The following is an 18,918-nucleotide window of genomic DNA, read 5'->3' on the forward strand; positions in this document are numbered from 1 at the left end:
CTAAATTAATTGATTTTTCCGTTAGACTTGATAAAAATCATGATGTCCCTGTCATCCTCACTATGCCTGACTGATTCCTAATAGCTGCCTTACAGTTTTCACAACACATCTTGTGCCTCTCCCATGCTCTCCTGCAGCAACAAGAGCTGATCATCCTAGCCCAGCACTAGTAAATGAGCAGTCATGATGGTTTACAGTGGGATGGAAAACATTTTCCAGCTAGATGACAGGTTCAGCTGCTTTCTGCTGCTGAATGCCACTGGTATTTCTGCATGAACAGAGAAGCTGCCATTCCTGCTGTGGGATCCCATCAGCAAAAGAGCCACCTGCTTTCCCCATGGTCAGCTCACTCTGCAGCTCTTGAGCTTGTAAATCCTTGGTGCTGTAGCAAGATTTCACCAGGCTATACCTCTTGGATGGCCCCAGCATGGGCATAGCAAAGCTGTCTAGCTCTCCAGCTGGGAAAGTAGCCAGCAACTGTCGGAGATACCAAAGCTGATGTCCCCAGCCACCTAGAGAGATCCCTGCACACCTTATGAGGTGTTTTGCATGCCTGAATCAGTGAGGTTCTTCAGGTCCCTTCACTGGATCTGAACAGCACTCTGCTGGAGGAGTGGCACTCACTGCTACAGATCCAGGAGAAAGTGGAGTAGCAAACAGGCATCACCTTTGCCAGGTTTCTGAGCAAATAGCTTCACCTCAGAGGCTGAAACTGCATTGCTGCTCGTCACTTTTCCCAGGAAACAACCTGAAAAGGAATTCGGACTCAACACTAAAATTAGTAACCATACGAACTACTGTTCAGTGCATTTTCCTCTCTCTCAAGGCCTTAAGTTGATTGAGTAACCTCTTTCTCGCTCCGTTTCATCACAGAACACTGGGGTTTGAGAATGGGCTGAGCCCAGCCACTGAAGCTCTTCATGCTAGTTGCGTAGGTGCGGTATTGACAGAGCCAGATTTAACACAGTTTACCCGGTGCACAGTGACAGTAAAACAAGCCAGATTTTGTGATATGTACACTGGGGGGATTAGATGGATATTGCAGGGCACTGTGACTCTGAGTGACTCTTTTCTCTGAGGCTCAGTGAGGTGTCAGGATATTTTGGGTAGTGTTTTTGAGGTCCTGCTGCTGCATTCTCTGCTCTTACTGAAGACTGTGGTGAAGCTGTAATAACTCAGTTGGAAGGAGTGATGAACCCATAGTGAAAGCTGTTGGAAGTGTCTTATGGTTGTGTGCGTATGTATGCATGTGTATATATGTGTGCACATATGCACCATTTGAATGCACGTGCTGAGACCCTTTACCCTGCAAGAGCAAGGTTATCTTGCAGGCTGGTTTACTTTTGTCTTCATACGGTATCCTGCAGATTGGGAGCTCTCCTGTGGAATACAAACCTGAAAAAGAAAGAAAAATGAAGTCACAAATTTTGTGCTTTCTAGCTCTCAGGTAAATGTGGGGTCATGCCCTTGACTGGAGTGTGAAAATGTCTATCTTTCCCTCTGGGTCTCAGTGGAAAAGCAAGGGCTCCAGGATCAGGTCCCAGCTTGTTTGCTGAGGGAGCTGACACTTGCTTTTTCGCAGCAGGAAAGCTGCTTATTCTCAAGCATCTGTCTCCAAGTGCAGTCTGGTGCTGCTCTGAAAATATCTCCTCCCAATGAACAGAGCTGGAGCCCCAGGATCGGGTGAAAGGCACCCTGAGCGCTCTGCTGCCTGCATGCATGGTGGTGCCTGCAGCACAGGGTGACTTGTCACTGTCCCCACCACCCTGGACTGCCCTCACCCTAGACAGATCCTGGGTTGTGCAGGGGGATCAGGCTGCTCTCACCAGTCTTTCTGCTTTGCACTGCTTCCCATCCCACTCATGTTCAGTATAAAACGAATGCCCTCAACAGCCCTCTTCATTCTCCGTACACCTGAACATAAAAAAAATCCTAGCCCTTTGGTACATGCTCCTACCTCCACAGCCACACAGAGATACTGCCCCCACTTCCAAAGGGTGAAACTCCCCCTCAGCAAGGTTTTTTGCCTCTCTCCTTGGCTGGAATCCCACTGTGGCTGATGCCTATGCGAGAGATGCCGTGCTTAACCTTCCTAACTCTATTTTATAATCCAGATTTGATCACCCATAATTCCTTTTGAGATCAGTGGGTGGTGACAGTCTTCAGCCCACTGGAAATGTCAGTGTGTTAGGTACCTGAATATGAATTTATGTTTTTAATTTCATGTGATCCTCCTGGGATTTCAGTGTGAAGGTGGAAAAATGCAGTAATTCCTTGCAGCTTGCTCATTTGTGCTGCCTATGGGTTATTATAAAATTCTTTTTATACGCTCTTCATGACAAATCTAATGAATCTCATCAACACCAAATCATCTGTCTCTGTTGGTTTACTTTCTAGGATGATTTATATATATATTAAATGTGATTGCAAGCCATTTCCTAACACAAGTAAATCTCGGTTTTAAAGATCTCTGGGGATGCTCTGAGATTTAATAACAGGCTCATATAAAGCACAGTTATGCCACTCTGGCAGTGAACATGAGTAAACATGGATATGAGGAGTTGGTAAAGTAATAGTTTATTTGTTATTTCACAAATTATACTTTATAATTAGTAAACTGTCTTTTAAGAATGCATTGACCGCGTACCCTAAACTTGGGAAAAGTTAAATGTATTTTAAGGAATGAGCATAGCAATAAAGTAAAATTCACATCAAAACCAAAGAGCAAGAATTACCAGGTAGATTTCCCCTACACACACAACGTATGTTCAAGGTATTCCATGTTTTGCTGTTGGGAAGCTGACGGTGTTTGCTCATTTCTCCCATAAAATCTTAGAGCTGCCTCTCTCACATGCTGGGAATATTTTGGTTTATGGCTCAGCCCACCTACCAACTATTTCAGCTGCTGAGATGCAGTGAGCTAATTAATGCAGTCAGCATCTTACACATTCTTCAGATGCCATGAGCAATAAGGAGATCTGGCTTTAATCTTGTTCTTTGTCTTATTCTTTGTTCCAGGCTTGGCACTGGCTTAACTTAAGCCCATACACATTTTCCTTACTGAACTGTTCATTCATGTGTTTTTGTTCTCTGTTTATTGACTTCTAATTCCTTACCTCTCCAAGCATGCATGCTAGATTAAATCTCCTTTATCAGAGCCTGTGCCACCTTTTCCTATCTCTCACAGCTCTGTAAGTATCATTATTGCTTAATATTTGTATGAAATTAGCATCCAGCAAATCCTGATCCACACTAGCAGCCTGTGCTAGGTGCTTTTCCAGCAGGGAAATAAACAGTGTCTGGGCCACAGAGCCTGCAGTAGAGGTTAAGGCAGAAATCTGCTAAAATCTGCTATTTTTCATTTAACTGGTGATTGATGCTGACTTCTGCAGCTGCTGTTTGCTGCCCTGTGGAGGAGGGCTGTGGTCTGACTACCTGCTGAGGGAAGGCTGGACAGAAGGATGAGGACATCAGGGAGATAGTTTTCCCACCCCTTCATGGACCTCACCATGAACCTAAGTAACACAGGATGTGATGCAGCAGCACAGCCTGGCAGATGAACAGGAAGGGAAAGAATTACAAAAGTCCTTATAGATAAGGATCAACGCAGGTTTTTCAGAAGGCCTGATTCCTCTCCTGCCTGAGATCCACTTTCTGCCAATATAATGCCTCAATCCCGTGTCAGAACATGATGTAAGATGACCAGATCCTATTAATGACAGGGAAAGAGGAAGCCTCATATGAGAAGCAGGCAAATGACAAGTCTTGCTGTGAAGCTCCCCCAAGAGGCTCACAGCACTGAACCCACCGTGGCTGGGCTGGCTTAACCAAGAGACGTTTGTGAAATCCAAAGTCGAAAGAAATCTCAGTCTTAGAAAGATGTAAACCTGCTTTTCCGGATAACTGCAACAAGTTATCTGGTTAAATTAATCTGTGTCTGAACTTAAACTGAGGTAAGTGCTCATGGAAAATGTAAGCTGTGATACATCCCCAGCAGTGTTGCTGTTGAATTTTTGAACACCGCCTGCTATGCATGTGTAAAGATTCGCAGGCACACCAAAACAGGCAAACTATGCTACTCTCCTCTGCTTTTAACCACTCTCAGAACAGCACTGGGCGTCCTGCTTGCCTGCTTTCTGCTATAAACCTAACCATTTTCATTTCCGAGGCAGCCCATTGCACGTGGCTGTAATTGCACTAACCATAACTGCAACCAAAGGGTATCCGATCCAAATTATGGAGCACATTCTGATATTGGCCTCCGGAGCCACAGATCTGGGTGAGGGCCAGAAAAGCCATTTTACAATTATAGTCTAAGTCTAGAGTCATGGGCTTTATAAATCTGTTATTAAAAAAAAGAAGACAGAGCAGGCATGCCCACAAGGCAGGCATTAATCATGGCTGATACAGTCCGCTTCTCTCCCAGGGGAAAAGCAGCAAGGTGTCACCAGGAGCTGACTCCTGCTGCAAAGACACCCTGTGCTTTTTGCCCTAGCAGTGATTTTACCCTGTCATAGCAGGGAGCAGATTTTTCACTGCTGTCTTGTGCTGTCTCTGGAACCGGAGTGTGATCCTGGAAGTAAGGATCACAAGGTCATTTTCCAAAATGAAGGAAGGAATAAGCATGTCACAGGAGGAGAAGGTGGAAGACAAATGAACCCGGTAATATTTTATCTGGCTTGGCTTAGCTCTCCTCACTTGGCTCTCCTCACTGCAACTCAGCTTTCAGAACCAACAAGCAGGAGGGAGGCTCACTGCAGAGCTTTTAACTGTTTCTCTCAGAAAATCACAGTCCCACACTCCCTGTAACTCCCTCTACCCATTAAATCCAGGAAGATGCCATAAACTGCAGCTGTATGTCACAGAGCTTTTTCATTTTAACCAAAAGTGAGTGCTGTAAAAATGGATGTGTTGCACGATTTACTGCAGATTAAAAGGATTGCTGTAGATTAAAAGGAGCTTGGTTTCTATAGTCAAAAATAGTCAAAGAACAGAAATTACTTTTGTGGCTCTAAATCAAGTTACGCTGCGTGACGGCCTTTCCTGATATTCTTACCTTTTATTTTAGAAATTCTCTATCATAAAAAGAATGTTCATCTGTGCTACAGTCAATCACATGGTATCTGAACATCTAAATGTAAAAAACCTCTTTAACAGGCTCTATTCCAGACACTTTATTAAAGCCATTACCAGAGATACATCAAAACGTAATGAACGCAGAAGCAGATAATGATCGGAACATTTCTAGCTTGAGAAATGCACAATCTATTCCGATTAAGGGAAATCCAGGTTAAAAGCTGTCATTTTCATTTGGCAGTTTCAAATGTCGCAGTCACATTTCCGAGGCAAATCCAGATTCTGTGTTCATGAGTCACCTCAAGTTTACTGTCAGCAGTCAGCCTCTGCCACTTAAACGTCAAAGGCTCTTCTCGCAAGGTGCTCTTGCTAGACAGTGTATCTTCCCCCTGGGTAATCCTGACTCTTCCTCTGCCTGCTACACTAATTCCCAGAAGGTAATGGTACTATTTTCTCTCCAGAGATGTAATCTTAGTGAATCCCAGCCACCCTGTGGAGCCACACCACCACAGTGCCCGGTATGACTATTTCCCTGTCACAGGAGTCCCAAATTTGGCCGGCCATGCACACACACAGCATACTGCCAGGGCTGACAAAGTCCCAGCTGAGCTGAGCAGATGATCAGGATCTTATCACAGTGGTTCATATCATTCTGTCAAAGACAACAAAGCTGCACTTTGGCTCTGCACTTACACCTAAGCAGTTCAGAGCACAGCCAGAGGCAGGACAGGGCTTGCCCGGGCCCTGGCTGGTAACTCCTGTCTGGTCCAGGTCCATCCCTTCAGAGGCACCTCTGAGTGAATGCCTCACTGACACAGACCAGGCAGAGAGGAAGGCTCACACTGTAATGTTATCGCAGTAATTTTGATGCTGAAAACACGAGTACAGCATTTGGACCAGCAGATGGGTTTTTCCAATTCATTAACTCAACAGTTCTGCATCTTGTTCCGAAAGTTCTTGTGTTATTACTGCTGCAGATAAGGGCTCCTTTCTGGTTTCCAATCATAAAGTAAATTGGTACCTTCAGTGATGACTGGGTTGAAATCCTAATTTGTGGATTCACAGCCAAGATCAGGATGGCGCATTAGATGCTAGTGAGGCACTGGCTTGCTCCTCATCAGGGCAGTTTGTAAAGTGCTTCTCTGAACAGAACTGTTTTCTTTGCAGTGAGGATCACACAAAACAGAGCCAAAATAAACCATTTAGTAGGCAGTAAAATATAAAAGGACACGTACATTAAAAATGTCACTAGGAGGGAGAGCAGTGTGTGCTGTAACAGCCTGATCCAAACCACACTGACACTCCCTCTGCACATGCACTCTAATGGCAAGATCCTACTGCTTTGTGTTTTCCTACTTCTGTGGCACCATGCTCCAGCCAGAGACTTTCGATGTTCTACCATCTTTTGTCATGTAAGAGTTCTTTAAAATATGAAGTACTTCATATAAATAATTTTACATTTTTAAAACACAGAGCTCAGCACTCTGACGCACTGTGTCTGTGGAAGGCTTCAGGCTCAAAGCAAATTTCTTCCTGGCCTCTGAAGAACAGCCACGTCTCCCACCCAGGCACATAAATAATAATGACTAGCATCCTGTTCAGAGGGGCACTCCCAGTTTCCATCAGTTTTTAGCCACAAGCACCATTTTGCTTCACCATCTCAACTCTTAGTCTGGTTTCCTTCAAATTCCTGACTATCCCTCACCACTATTCTCATTTCTGGTCTTCCCAGGGACTTCAAAGAAATCTCATTTCCTTACAACCTCTAAGCAGCATAATCACCTCAGCGCCATAATATCTTTACTTGTAGAATGAATCAGTTTTCTCTCATCTCTTTCCCCCTCCTTATATTTCTTCTCTGTTCTTTTTAATATCATGCTCGCTTCATTCTGTATGAAGCAGTTGAGGGCTAATAACCCCATTAGGTGTTTATGTTCTTATTTTGTTTCTAAGGAGGTTGTTGGCTAGAAAGTTGAGAGTAGGACATAGCAGCTGGAGGAAAAGTCAACACCAAATGTGGCTGCTGTAATAGCCAACAGTGGGGTCACAAGGGTAACCCACGTGCGCTACTCCACACTTCCAGTAGAAACCAAGGAGGTAACTTAAGGTTTTCAAATGGAGCAATTCCAAAACCTCTATCAGTATTTTTTGTAGGATTTTTAACCTGTTTCCTTCTACAGAAGTTTCTGTTTCAGTGAATGAGCATTTTGTTTCACAGCTAATTGAATGAAAACAAAAACCTACACCTTTTTGACCAACACTTGTAGAACATGTCCTGCACAGCTCTTCACTGGAGCTGTATCTACCTAACCCTTCATGAAGAAACTCTCTTGGAATGCCAGCTGCTATGGCTCCATTTCTGTGCTATCCAGTCCTTCTTTAGAAACACAGTAGGTGTCAGTACTCTTTACTTTGCCTGTGTATTGTTCTAACAAGAAAGTTCTTATATGGGGAGCCTAAAATTACATATTTCTCTTGGACAACTGGTAATTGATTTCCAGGCCATTCTCAGTTATTGTATGCCACTTGAGAGACCTGAATGCCCCAGTAACACAGACTCATTCAATTGGTGTTACATATTGCTCTGTTTTTACCATTTATATTAAGGTCTTAAATAAAATTAATGCAGACAGCATCAGCAACATGTCATAGAACATGTTTACTGAAGGACTAGCCTATTGAGGGGAGGGTCAAAACAAGTAAAGCTATTTGGAAATATGAATCTCAGAAGTGTATTGTATTTTATAACACTGTCCTTTTGTGACCAAACTCATCAGCTGTACTCCTTCATGTGACATCTGACTGCCGAGTTTCTCAGTCTCTCACAGGCTGCTGTGCTCTGATCACTGTGCTCTGAAGGGTGCTGTTACATCAGACTCTGGGATGAGGGTAGATGCCAGTGTCTTGAGACCTCCTCACTCCACTTCCATGGGTCGGTCATTCAGGACTCACTCCACTCCATGCTGTGCTGCTGTGTGGGGTTGGGATGACATTACTGAAGGACAGAGAGTAAGGGAGTATGTGGCAGAGCGCTCTGGTTTTGTGTTAAATTGACATCAGCAGTGTAATTAAAAAGGCAAACAAGCTTCAAACAGAAAAGATTCACCTGTTCTTGATACAAGGTGCTCTAAAAATGACCACAAATACAAGTAATTAGAAAGGATTATTTCCTTTCTGTATCCCTGTTTACTTAACACAGCTAGTGTCAATTTGTGGGTTGTGAACGTCAGTTTCTCTGCTACGTCAGTGAGCTTCCAGCTTTCTTTTTTGTATAACTTTATTTCTTTTCATTGACTAGCTGCCAGGTTGATGGTGTCTCTTTTGGTGTCCCCTGACTCATGTGCCTTCCTGTTCCCAGCTGTCCCAGTATTCTGTTGTGGTGCTGAACAATTAGCCCTTAGGCTATGAACCTGACCTATTTCCCTCATTTTCTGTATTACAGCATGATGCTGCTATGGAGTAAGGATTTACAGAGGCAATAGTTTCTGCCCGTGGCCTGAGGCTGGCATCACCAGGGAGAAGGGCCATGGGCTGGCAGGGTTTTGCCCAGCTGGAGCAGTATCTCCACACAGTCTTTCTGACAAACTGTAGACATAAAGGTCCAAAGTAAACACACATGTGAGTGTATGCATATATGTGTATTCTTTGTACATGTTCCAACATATATATATATATGTGTGTGTATTTCACATATATATATGTGAATCATATATATATTAGTATTTTGTTAATATTAGTATTAGTTTTTCAGTAATAGCTATCTCAGGGTGTTTGCATAGTCAGGATTGTCACTGAGACATTTCTCTCCTCCTGGTATTGCCCCTTGTCTTGTTCCTTCCCTCCCCCAAGAAACAACAGCCCAGTTCCCCTTCTGTCAGCATTGTGCTTCTAAATCAGCAAAGCTGAAACCCTCCTTTTCCAGAAGCCAAGACAGCAGGTATTAGAAAATCATTTTACTCTTGCATGCTTTTTTGTCTGCCTGTACCAACTGCTACAAAAAAATCCATCTCACAGGAGGCCAGCTGGCCAGCTCCTCCGAGAAGCTTCATTCTGACTGTTAAGTGGTGCACAGCTGAAAAGTACAAGCTGGATATAAATCACATCAGGCCAAGCTTAAGACATCTGCAAGCGATCGCTGCACAGTTTCAAACTGCAGGCCTTTCACACCCGGAACATCCACTGACGACAATGGAAATTTTGGATGATGACGGAGAGCAGTGATGATGTTGAAAGCCTTGAGAGCCTAGTGTTTAGGTTTGCTCTGCCTTAGTTTGTATATGCTGTCCCTCACCACACACTAAATGCTGCACAAACGCTTGCTTGCAATTACTTCAGCACATCCCTGGGAAATAACAATGAGCCTGTACCCTCATGTCCTGCTGCCGAGCCGAGGGGGGACAGGCTGGCTGTGTGACTCAGCCTAGTTTATGCTGGGAATCTGTGATAAGGCATCACCGTGGGCTTCAAATTCAGCCTCCCAGCACCTTTTCCAGCTCTTTCCCTGGGAGACTTTTAATCTTTTCAGTAACTGAAGTGCTATAACATTGCTTGAGGTGCCTCTCCAAACTGCTGGGACCTGCAGGGAATTGCCCAATCCACTTAGGTAACATTAAAAACAATGTGAGTTTGTGGTTTGGGTTTCTTCGCCCCACCAAAAAAAAATGTTATTAACTCACCTTTTAAAGGCCAAAATTAACAAACACGTTCATAAGACAGCCTGGACTATACAGGACACAATTAGGTGTGACTGGTGCCAGTGCATCTTCCAGGACACTCTGGACACAGCCCCTGCTTCTTAGCCCAGCACCCAGCTGCACTGGGCAAGGAAATGGCCCCTGAAGCAGTGGGAGATCCTCAGGAAGGTCTGAATTCATTAGCACTTAGTTGCTCCGAGCAGTCGATGCCCTGTTTTTTTAATGGCAGTCATTAGGTGAGTGGTATAAGCAGGAGCCCTGTCCCAAACACAGCAGGAACCGTCCTGTGTGCCCTGTGGGTATGCCAGTAATCCCCAGGCACCTCTGAAGCTTTCATTCCCCTCACCGCCCCTTCCAGCTTCAGCCGCTGCTGCTGTGAAGAGGAAGTGTTCCATCCAAGTTTCCTCTGGTGGGCTCTAATAAGGTTTAGGGCTGATCCCGTGAGCTGCACCAGACCAAATCAAGAGCTGCATCTCCTTATGGGCTCAGTAATGAGCTGCTCCATGAAACAGGCTTGGAGCGTAACTAAAAACCTCATCTCTGTGTCTAAGTGTGATGTCTGTCTGGTCTGTGGGTGTTTGGAGCTTGCATATAGCAACAGTATTGCATTTTATTTGTATAATAGCAATTACCTAGAAGAATATAAAGCAGTTCAGGCCCTAGGTGCCTCTAGGTTATCAAGCCAGAGAATGTTAGATAATGTCCCATTTGCAACTTCAGCTGTCTGATCACACTGAAAGCTTCCTGACAGGAATACCTGCTGCATTTCCCAGAATGGCACGTTCCCGCTGGCTGGATGGCAGACCCACAAATGCCAGCCTGCCCCATGCAGCACGTTGAAAGAAGGCTTTTCAGCAGGACCTCTTGGTTGCGGTGATAACGCACCCCAGCGTGAGCTCAGCTAACCCTGGTGCTTATGGACAGATGTGACTCCACAAGGAAATCTGTTGCAATGTCTGCTTACACTGCTACAGCCGGTGCTGTTCCTCTAAAGGATCAGCAGTGTTATAGTGCTGCTGAGTGACTTTACCTTCTCCTTAGTGCTTTCCCTGATGTCCCATCAGAGATGGCTGGTGGCCTGCTCCCACAACAACCAACCTATGTGCAAACTTCTGCAGTACCTTCTGGTGCAAAACTGAAATGAAATATTCATCCCAGTGTGACCTTCTTCCCGCAGCCTTTGCTGCAGTCACATACATAAAAACTGCAGAGTGTATCCTAGGACTACTGCTCGTCACTGCAAAGGGACAGAGGCAAACCAAATGGGTTTAGTGTCCCAGGCACAGCAAATCGTGGGATGGAGCGCCATCCCACAGGGGAAGCTGCAGACGTTTTCCTGTGTCTCTGCAACCCAAGACTCCCACACTGGTGTTTGCTAAGGCAGTTTACAGCGTGTGAACCTTCCCCATGGTTTGGTCTTGTTCTTTTAAACTTTTTTCAAAGTGTTAGTTTAAACAGTCTCTCATTAAGGCTTCTGAGTGTATGCTGAGATCTGTCTTGGAAATGGGAATCAGGTGGTTTGGAAGATTTGTATTATTTGCTTCTTTTGGAGCCATTCTGGTGTTTTATGTAAATCCATAGCTAAGCATTTCCTGGGACCATTTATTGTGCAAATGCCTGGTTTGGCGCAAGTACAGTGCTGAGTAAAACCAATTGCTTCTGTCTCTCTAGTGCAGAGATGGAAGACCAGCCTGGAGATTGTTTTGCTTCATTTAAGAGAGACAATTTTCTCATTTCATTGCATTTTCTGCAAATAAGCTGGAAACTCTCAGAATAATTAAAAGTTTAAAGGCAGAGCATAAGTCCCACACTGTGTGTAGACACAAGTAGCAGCCAGCATCAGATGCAGACATTTAAAACTGGCAGCTGGGTGCCGGATTGACTTCTATGGTCATCTCTTGCATTTAATAGCATAATAACATGCATGGGATGATGGCGTTAACATCCATTTCTGAGAAACTGCTTAATCCCTTGAACAGTTATTTCTCCGTTCATGTCATCAGGTAGGTTTGGTGACAGCCACCAGATCTACCTGTTTCCTTAAGGTTCAGTTCAAGCCTTTTTCTATGTACTGACTGCACAAATTCACTCCCAGAGCTGAGAAAAGCAGTCATGGGGTATCTGATACCAGGAACTTCTCCATCCTTTCTTAGTTTCAAGGTCTGGTGTTCTCTGGCTAGGTCCTTGCTTTTCTCCTGCTGCAAGCTTGGGAAGGGGCTGTGGGTTGTGGTCTGTCTGTGTTCCCTCCTGCAGGAAGGAGGTGTTCAAGGGGCTTTCTGGGGCACAGCGAGTGGGAGGGGGTTTGATTTTCAGGCTTGCTGGCACCCCAAGCCTCCAGACTCCCTCCCTGGGGTTGATGCCATCCACATCTGGAAGGTCAGAAAGGTGAAGAGCTCCTTGCAGCCACCATCAGCTGCAGCTCTCAGGTCTCAGCGGGGGTAGGATGAGCTGCTGGGGGTCATGGCAGGATTTGCCACCCCACAGTCCCCCTGAAGGGACCCCCCAGTTACTTGAAGCTGGCAGTGGGCCACCTTTCCACCTCCTTCCTCCATGGTCTGATGCCCTGGGTCGTATATTATACCTCAGACAGCAGAACCCTGAGACCCGTCACCATCACTCTCCCACAGGTGGGCTCGGGGTTAGAACACAGCCCTGCGACTCACTCTGCTTTTCAGCTGGGGACCCCCTTCAGGCACATGGAAGGACAGCACAGGATGAGGATCCTCATCTGGACACCCCAGGGAGGGTCAAAATCTTCAGTGTGGTGGCTTGAGCTAATGTGCTTGGCATGGACCTTGCCTTACTGGGCTGGAAGCGGCACGTGAGCATCGCATGGTGCAGCACAGAATGGTCCGTGCATGACCTGCTGCTTGAATTTCCTGCCATGTAAGTGTTGTAGACATGTTCTGAAATTGACCTGACCCTGAAGACAGGAGGGCTCAATTAAAGAAACTTTTCCTTGTGAAATCAGCTGCAAAAACAATGCTTTTATGACAGGCTGCACTTGCTGCCTTGTCCTTTCTAAAGGCAGGGTACTCCAAGCTTGAGATATTCTAACAGTAGCCGCACATTTCAGCTCTTCCCAGGCACAGATCTGGTAAAGGGAAAATGCCTGGTCATGATGAATCACTCACTGAACAGCTTAGCCGTGCCCCATCGCCAGCCATTACTGTGGGTAGTATTAATTAAACAGCCACTGGAAACATGCCAGGCATTTCTCAGGAATAAAAAAGGGACACCTCTTGCTTTGGAGTCCAAAACCCAGTGCTCCCCCAGCCCTGGCCATGGCCTGTGGTGTGCCCCAGCAGGCAGTGCAGGCAGCGGGGCAGGAAAGGGCACTTGTACACCCAGGGCAGGCCTCAGATCTCTGCCCTATGGAAGCTGAGGAGGAGCTTGTGCCCTCCCAGCACAGGGGAGCAGCTTCTCTGAGCTGATCTGGGTGCACAAGAGGAAAGCCAGAGGCAGAGGTGCACAGGTTTTATTGTAGGAGCCGTGGACCAGCGGGCAATAAAAGCCGTGGCAGGAACCCTGGGCACCTCTTTGCAAAACGCTGAGGCTGGCAGATTTATTCCCAGTGTTTCATGATCTGGGACACACCACAGGAGCCTCCGTGCAACTGTTCTGCTGGCACATGAACCTGCGGTGACACAGGATAAAGGCGCTCAGGGGCTGTCTTGATAAGTTGGCTGTAAAATAAACATGCGGGAAAAGCAAATCCCCAGCTCTCCAAAGGTGCAGCCAGAGGCAGCCCTTATCCAGCCTCTTCTGAGCACCCAGGGAATTCACCTCCCTGTGCCCAAGCTTGCACATCTGTAAATGGCTTGCGCTGCCTTGAAATCCACCCACCAGAGAGGCTGGTTTTGTCATGACTGCCATTCAGGTCAGCACTGGCTCAAGAGGGAAGGAAGCAGGGCTGGAGGCATGATCCTGTGCTCCGGGAAACACCATGCAGGTTCCTGGAAAGCATTTTTGAGGGATATTTTGGCTTAACTTGTATCTCTTATCTGTACATCAGTATTCGACCTACCTCCACTTGTGAGCATAACGCATGAGGGCTGCTGTGGATGAGTTACAAGAAAATGGCCTAGGATTCCTTGTTAAGCTGGGAGAAATTAAATTTGGGTCTAGTTTCCTTCTCTCCTGTTAACAGCCAGGGCACATCATCCATCATCTTTGCTTTTGGATACTGCAGCTGGCTTGTGAGTGTCGTCGTCCGTCCGTGTCCGTCCCCCCCCCCCCGAAGATGTGGCATGACATTTTAAGTACATATATCCATATATCTTTTTTCCTACATTGAATGGAAAACGTACAACTGTTAACAGTGCATCTGCAGGTTATTTATCCATGCAGGCCTCATCAGTACATGGACTAGGAAAATATGTTTTGCCTGCCAATCTATAATCAAGAGGACAGATTCAGTGCTACCGTGGCAGCTTTGCTGTGCTCCAGGGAGGTGATGCTCACTGTGCTGAAAATAAGGAGCAATTTAGCCAAATTCAATTTGCAGGTACAGACCTTGCAAGGTCAAAGTAAGAAGCGCAGTCTACAAAAGAGAAAACATCACCTGCTAGTACCAACAGCAGATCCAAGCCTGCTTTGGAGGAGAAGGCTCTAGTATGACCACTGAGATGGTGAAAAACCTGTGACAGAAGCTAATGGTCTGGAAAGGAGAAATAACCAGCGTGTGCAAAGTATCCCCTTAGGATGCGTACTCCTCCCAGAAAATCTCTACTTTGCTGCACCTTTCACAAGGATGTTACAGCAGCTTCAATGGCTTATTAACCTCTCTGGCACAGGTCTGTTCTGCAGTGAGTTATCAAGAGACCAAACCACAGCCTGGGGAATGCACTGTGTGTGCTTTTTGCGGTTCTTGTCAACTTTTCCTCTTCATAGGGGGGATTTTTTTTTGCAAAATGGGGGCAAAAAGCGTTCCTTCCAGTCTTGGCAGAATTTTATGCATTCATCTACACAAGGTTCAAAGCAGTGGAGAAACCTCCTGGCTACCTAGCAATGGTTAAAGACAAAGCAGGCAGTGGAAGATGGATAGTGTTAAACATAATGATGGTAATCTGTAATAATTGTGAGCTCAGTGGGGGAAAAAATGGAGCATTACCATCATTTTAATAGCAAGTTTTATTTGACTGCATCACCTGCTTTCAGTATGATTAACTCTTACTTAGCACGCAATTTTGGTGCCGCCGACTTCTGGTTTACTTCACTGGCCATCTTCAGTTCCAGCGACAGAGGTATTTTTGCTAGTACTGTTGTGCTGAAGACATGCCTAATGGGGCAGAGCTAATCTGCCATTTGCTGGGTTAATGAAGATACACACTAAAATGATTATGAGCAAAAACAAGAACTAGTACATGAAAGATTAAGAAACCAGCAAACAATTTAGAGTGAAAATATAAACAGTAAGATCTCTGTGCCTTAGGCTTTCCTTTACTATCTTTCATCGCAGCAAATTTCCTGTAGTGCTGTAGCAGCTAAGTGTTTTTCCCAGGTGACATTACACGTTTGCATAAGGCCAAGTTGTCAGGGGCACCCTGTGACAAGCATCAGGGGACCAGAGCCCCATTTGGGAGAGAGAACCACTGGTACGTGCAGCCTGGCTGATGCTGGTTAAAACTTCTAACTCCTGCTTTGGGGCTGTTACTGCAGGGGGCTTTTGCCACAGCAGCGTAAAGTGGGCTCAGTTATGCCATGTGGTGCCTAATGCTTTATATTTTACACTTTTTTATAAATTATAAATAGAAAATTATTTTATAAATTCCATAAAGCAGGTTTCTGTCTGTCCCCACCGCTGTCATCCCATGCAGAGGATGCCCTGAAAGCCAGGCACCCACTTCTTCCCCAAGATGGGCTTGATGGGCTTTACACCACCCATCCCAGTTGTCCTCCTGAAGAACAGAGCAGCCAGGTCAAGCGTGTGCTGCTCTTTCCCACCTGCGCCATCCTGTTACTCTGACACGCAGCAGAGGTACCTGCTGCAGCAGCCCCCTCAGCAACACCCCATGGCGGGCACATCCACTGTGTAACATCTCTCTGAAAACACTTCCCACCTCCCAAGGGCTATCTATAACAATGCAGTTCTCTCAGTTCACATGTAGAGCTCCTCCCAGCAGTGTAATCCTGCCTTTTATTCCAGCCGTGAGCCTTCAGATTGGCTGTGAACACGGATACAATACATCTGAGTGGGAGCAAGCTTTTATTTTTACGGCTGCGGCGGTTAAGCCAGTATATTTTCCTTCCAGTATCCATCCTTTGACATTTCCATTCCAGTCTTTCACAGGCTGCTCTCCTCGGCAGTCAAAGCCAGAGGAGGCTGGTGGTATCCCCGCCGGAGCAGGGCACTTCGCCATCACTGCACACTTGTCCCAGGAGGAGATACCAAATGCCACCTTCGCCCCAGCCTGGAGGCAGCCAGCTCTCTCTGGTGCAAACAGAGGACTCCCTTCGTGTCTTGCCACGGGCAGGGAGAGCTGCAGGATTTTGTCTTGTAAAACCTGAAGGAACCGATACCAGCTCCCCATCTGACCCATGGTTTTGGGAGACTTGGGCTCAGGCCTCATTCTAGGGTCCACAGTGCTGAGTTGGGCTCCAAAGGATGCTGACTGCTCACAGACTGCCCTCCAGGCAGGGGGGCGGGGGGGGGTTATCTTTCTTAAAAAGTGACATTTCCATTGGCAGATGAGATTGTTAAGATGCTCATAGTTAAGCTCTTCCGGCACAGTCAGGCACATCTGGAGTACCACAGGACATCAGCTCTGCTTTTACCAGGGCATAGCCATAAAACATCAGGATACTCATTGTGTACAAAGCATCCTTGTGGGCAAAACTGAAGTTACTGGACAGCAGGAACAACTGTGTCCAAAGCGTTCTGTCGAAATATTTAAAGTTGAAGGCTGGTTTTTCTGAAGTGATTTCTTCCCCCAACTGTTTGGGGACTACAGCGTAGGTTATATCACAGTCCTGTCTTGCTTCCCATGACTACTTATCTACCATTACACACTGACAACTCTCTTCATCAAATGCTTCCATGTACAGCTTCACAAGCTGTGTTATGGCACTGAGGAAAAATCGCTTTCCCTGATAAGTAGTAGCAAACCTGAGGAGACAACTAACTGTGAGGGGGTTATTGTATGGGATATAGCCATCCTGGGGCATGAAATACACATTTCCCCTATTGCTTCTTCAATTTCACTGAAGGTGCCAGGTCCAAGAAACCCATCTAACCCATCTGCTTCCCCCACAAAGCACCCCCAGTTTAGCAGTACACCCATTTTGGACAACAGGGCTCTCTGTGCATGTGGGTGCATGTCTGGTAGCACCCTCCACAGCATCAGGTGTTCTTGGAGAGAAGCTCCCTTACAGCTTTATGCTGGATGGGAAAACCCCTGCCATAAGGAGGTCTCCTTTGGAAGCTGGAGCCAACCTGCAAGAAGAAATTCGCAATTGGTGAAACCAGCCAAAACATCTTAAACCCAAGCTTTATTGTATAGGTCCCAAAGGCAGAAATGCAGCCTGGGGCCCTGATCCATGCAAAGGCAAGGTTGTCCTTTGAGACATCATGGAACTACACTGGGTACTTCAGGGATGGGGGCGAATGCCAGGTGGTGCTAGCATATGGATCCAGTGGTATCTACTGAACAAGAGTTGGGCCCGCAGTACAGTAAAAGTATGTTCTACTGTGTAAGAAATTGTGACACCCAGTTGTATGGGTAGGGAACAGGTTTTTGGCAGGAGGAACTTTTCTTTCCCAGAATGAATCCCAACATAAATTCCATTTTAGTCCTCTCATTTGGCTACATCCTTCCTGTCCCTCTCCTATTAATCTTACTTAAGGTCATTTAATTTAAACTGTGCCCGGGTTTATGTTCTTACCTTCAGAGCATTAATCTGGCTGCCTGTGACACCCTGGCAGTGCAGCCCTCCCCAGTGTCTTTGGTTTCTTTAGGTAATCACCTGATATAGCCCCATCGTCAGGCTCCAGATAATCATAGAATAGTTAAGGTTGGAAAGGACCTTAAGATCATCAAGTTCCAACCCCCCTGCGATGGGCAGGGACACCTCGCTCTAAACCATATCACCCAAGGCCTCATCCAACCCGGCCTTGAACACTGCCAGGGATGGAGCATTCACAACCTCCCTGGACAACCTATTCCAGTGCCTCACCACCCTTACAGGAAAGAATTTCCTCCTTATATCCAATCTAAACTTCCCTGGTTAAGTTTTAACCCATTACCCCTTGTCCTATCACTACAGTCCCTAATGAAGATGAGCCTTACGTGCCCAGTCTCGGGAAGCAAAGAGCTTGAAGTTCAAAGCAGTCAAAATCTGTTTGGCTTCATTATGAGAGGAGAATTTAACTTCGCTCAGATTTTGCAAAACACTTCATTGAAGTACTTCAGGGACACAGGGGCTGTGGGTTTGAAAGCAAGCAGAACCAGCACAGGGCATGGCACCACCGCTGGCCACCACCTGCAGGCTTCTGCAGGCTGCACCCTTGGCCTCGCAGACCTCTGCATTTCTTCCTCGTGTTACCGAATTTCCATGCAGGCAGCACAGCTGGCAGCTCCAGTCCTGCAGCTCGGCAGAAGCAGGTTGCAGGCAGGCAGGTGACCCAGGCTGTGCCCATCACCTCTTGTCCCCTTTTGCCTGCCAGCGCCTCCAGGACACAAATAAACCACTCGTGTTTCCTTTCCCTATGCCAGGGCCATACCAGCTCCGGCTGCCTCTTGCTTGGGGTTCGCAGCATCCACAGGCCTAGCTGCACACCTGAGCTCCTGACTCCACGCTGCTGCTCCAACTGACCCAGCGTGTCCTTGGGTGCCACTGTGCCATGTCCCAGTGCATGTCCTCACTCCAGTGGGAGCAGGCAGCTGTCAGCCACCTCCTCCTGCTCCTGCCATTGCTGCTGCAGCAGGGCTTGAGCCAGGTGTCGTCCCTTGGGTGGAAAAGCCCCACACAAGGCTCCTTCCAGGAGTGGAGAGCAAGGGGCTTTGCTTCCAGCCTTGGCCCCTCGGTATCCTGGTGCCCACAGGGGTGAAAGGAGGAGGATGACACCACACTGTTTCGAAGTGTCCATTGTGAAGGTGCTTACTCATGGTGAGTGAGATTTCACCTCCTAGGTTCACCTCTCCCCTTG

General features: G+C 46.5%; 1 protein-coding gene across 4 annotated transcripts in view; it reads left to right on the forward strand.

Moving 5' to 3' along the window:
- SLC35F3 (solute carrier family 35 member F3) overlaps positions 1 to 18,918 on the forward strand; it is a 168,749-nt gene that overhangs the window by 138,387 nt on the left and 11,444 nt on the right. The gene's annotated exons all lie outside the window — the stretch shown is intronic.

Source organism: Neopsephotus bourkii, unplaced genomic scaffold (genome assembly GCF_033783945.1).
Source record: "Neopsephotus bourkii isolate Nb327-2 ecotype Australia unplaced genomic scaffold, CSIRO-AGI_Nbou_v1 NB_1292, whole genome shotgun sequence".
Classification (NCBI taxonomy): Eukaryota; Metazoa; Chordata; class Aves; order Psittaciformes; family Psittacidae; genus Neopsephotus; species Neopsephotus bourkii.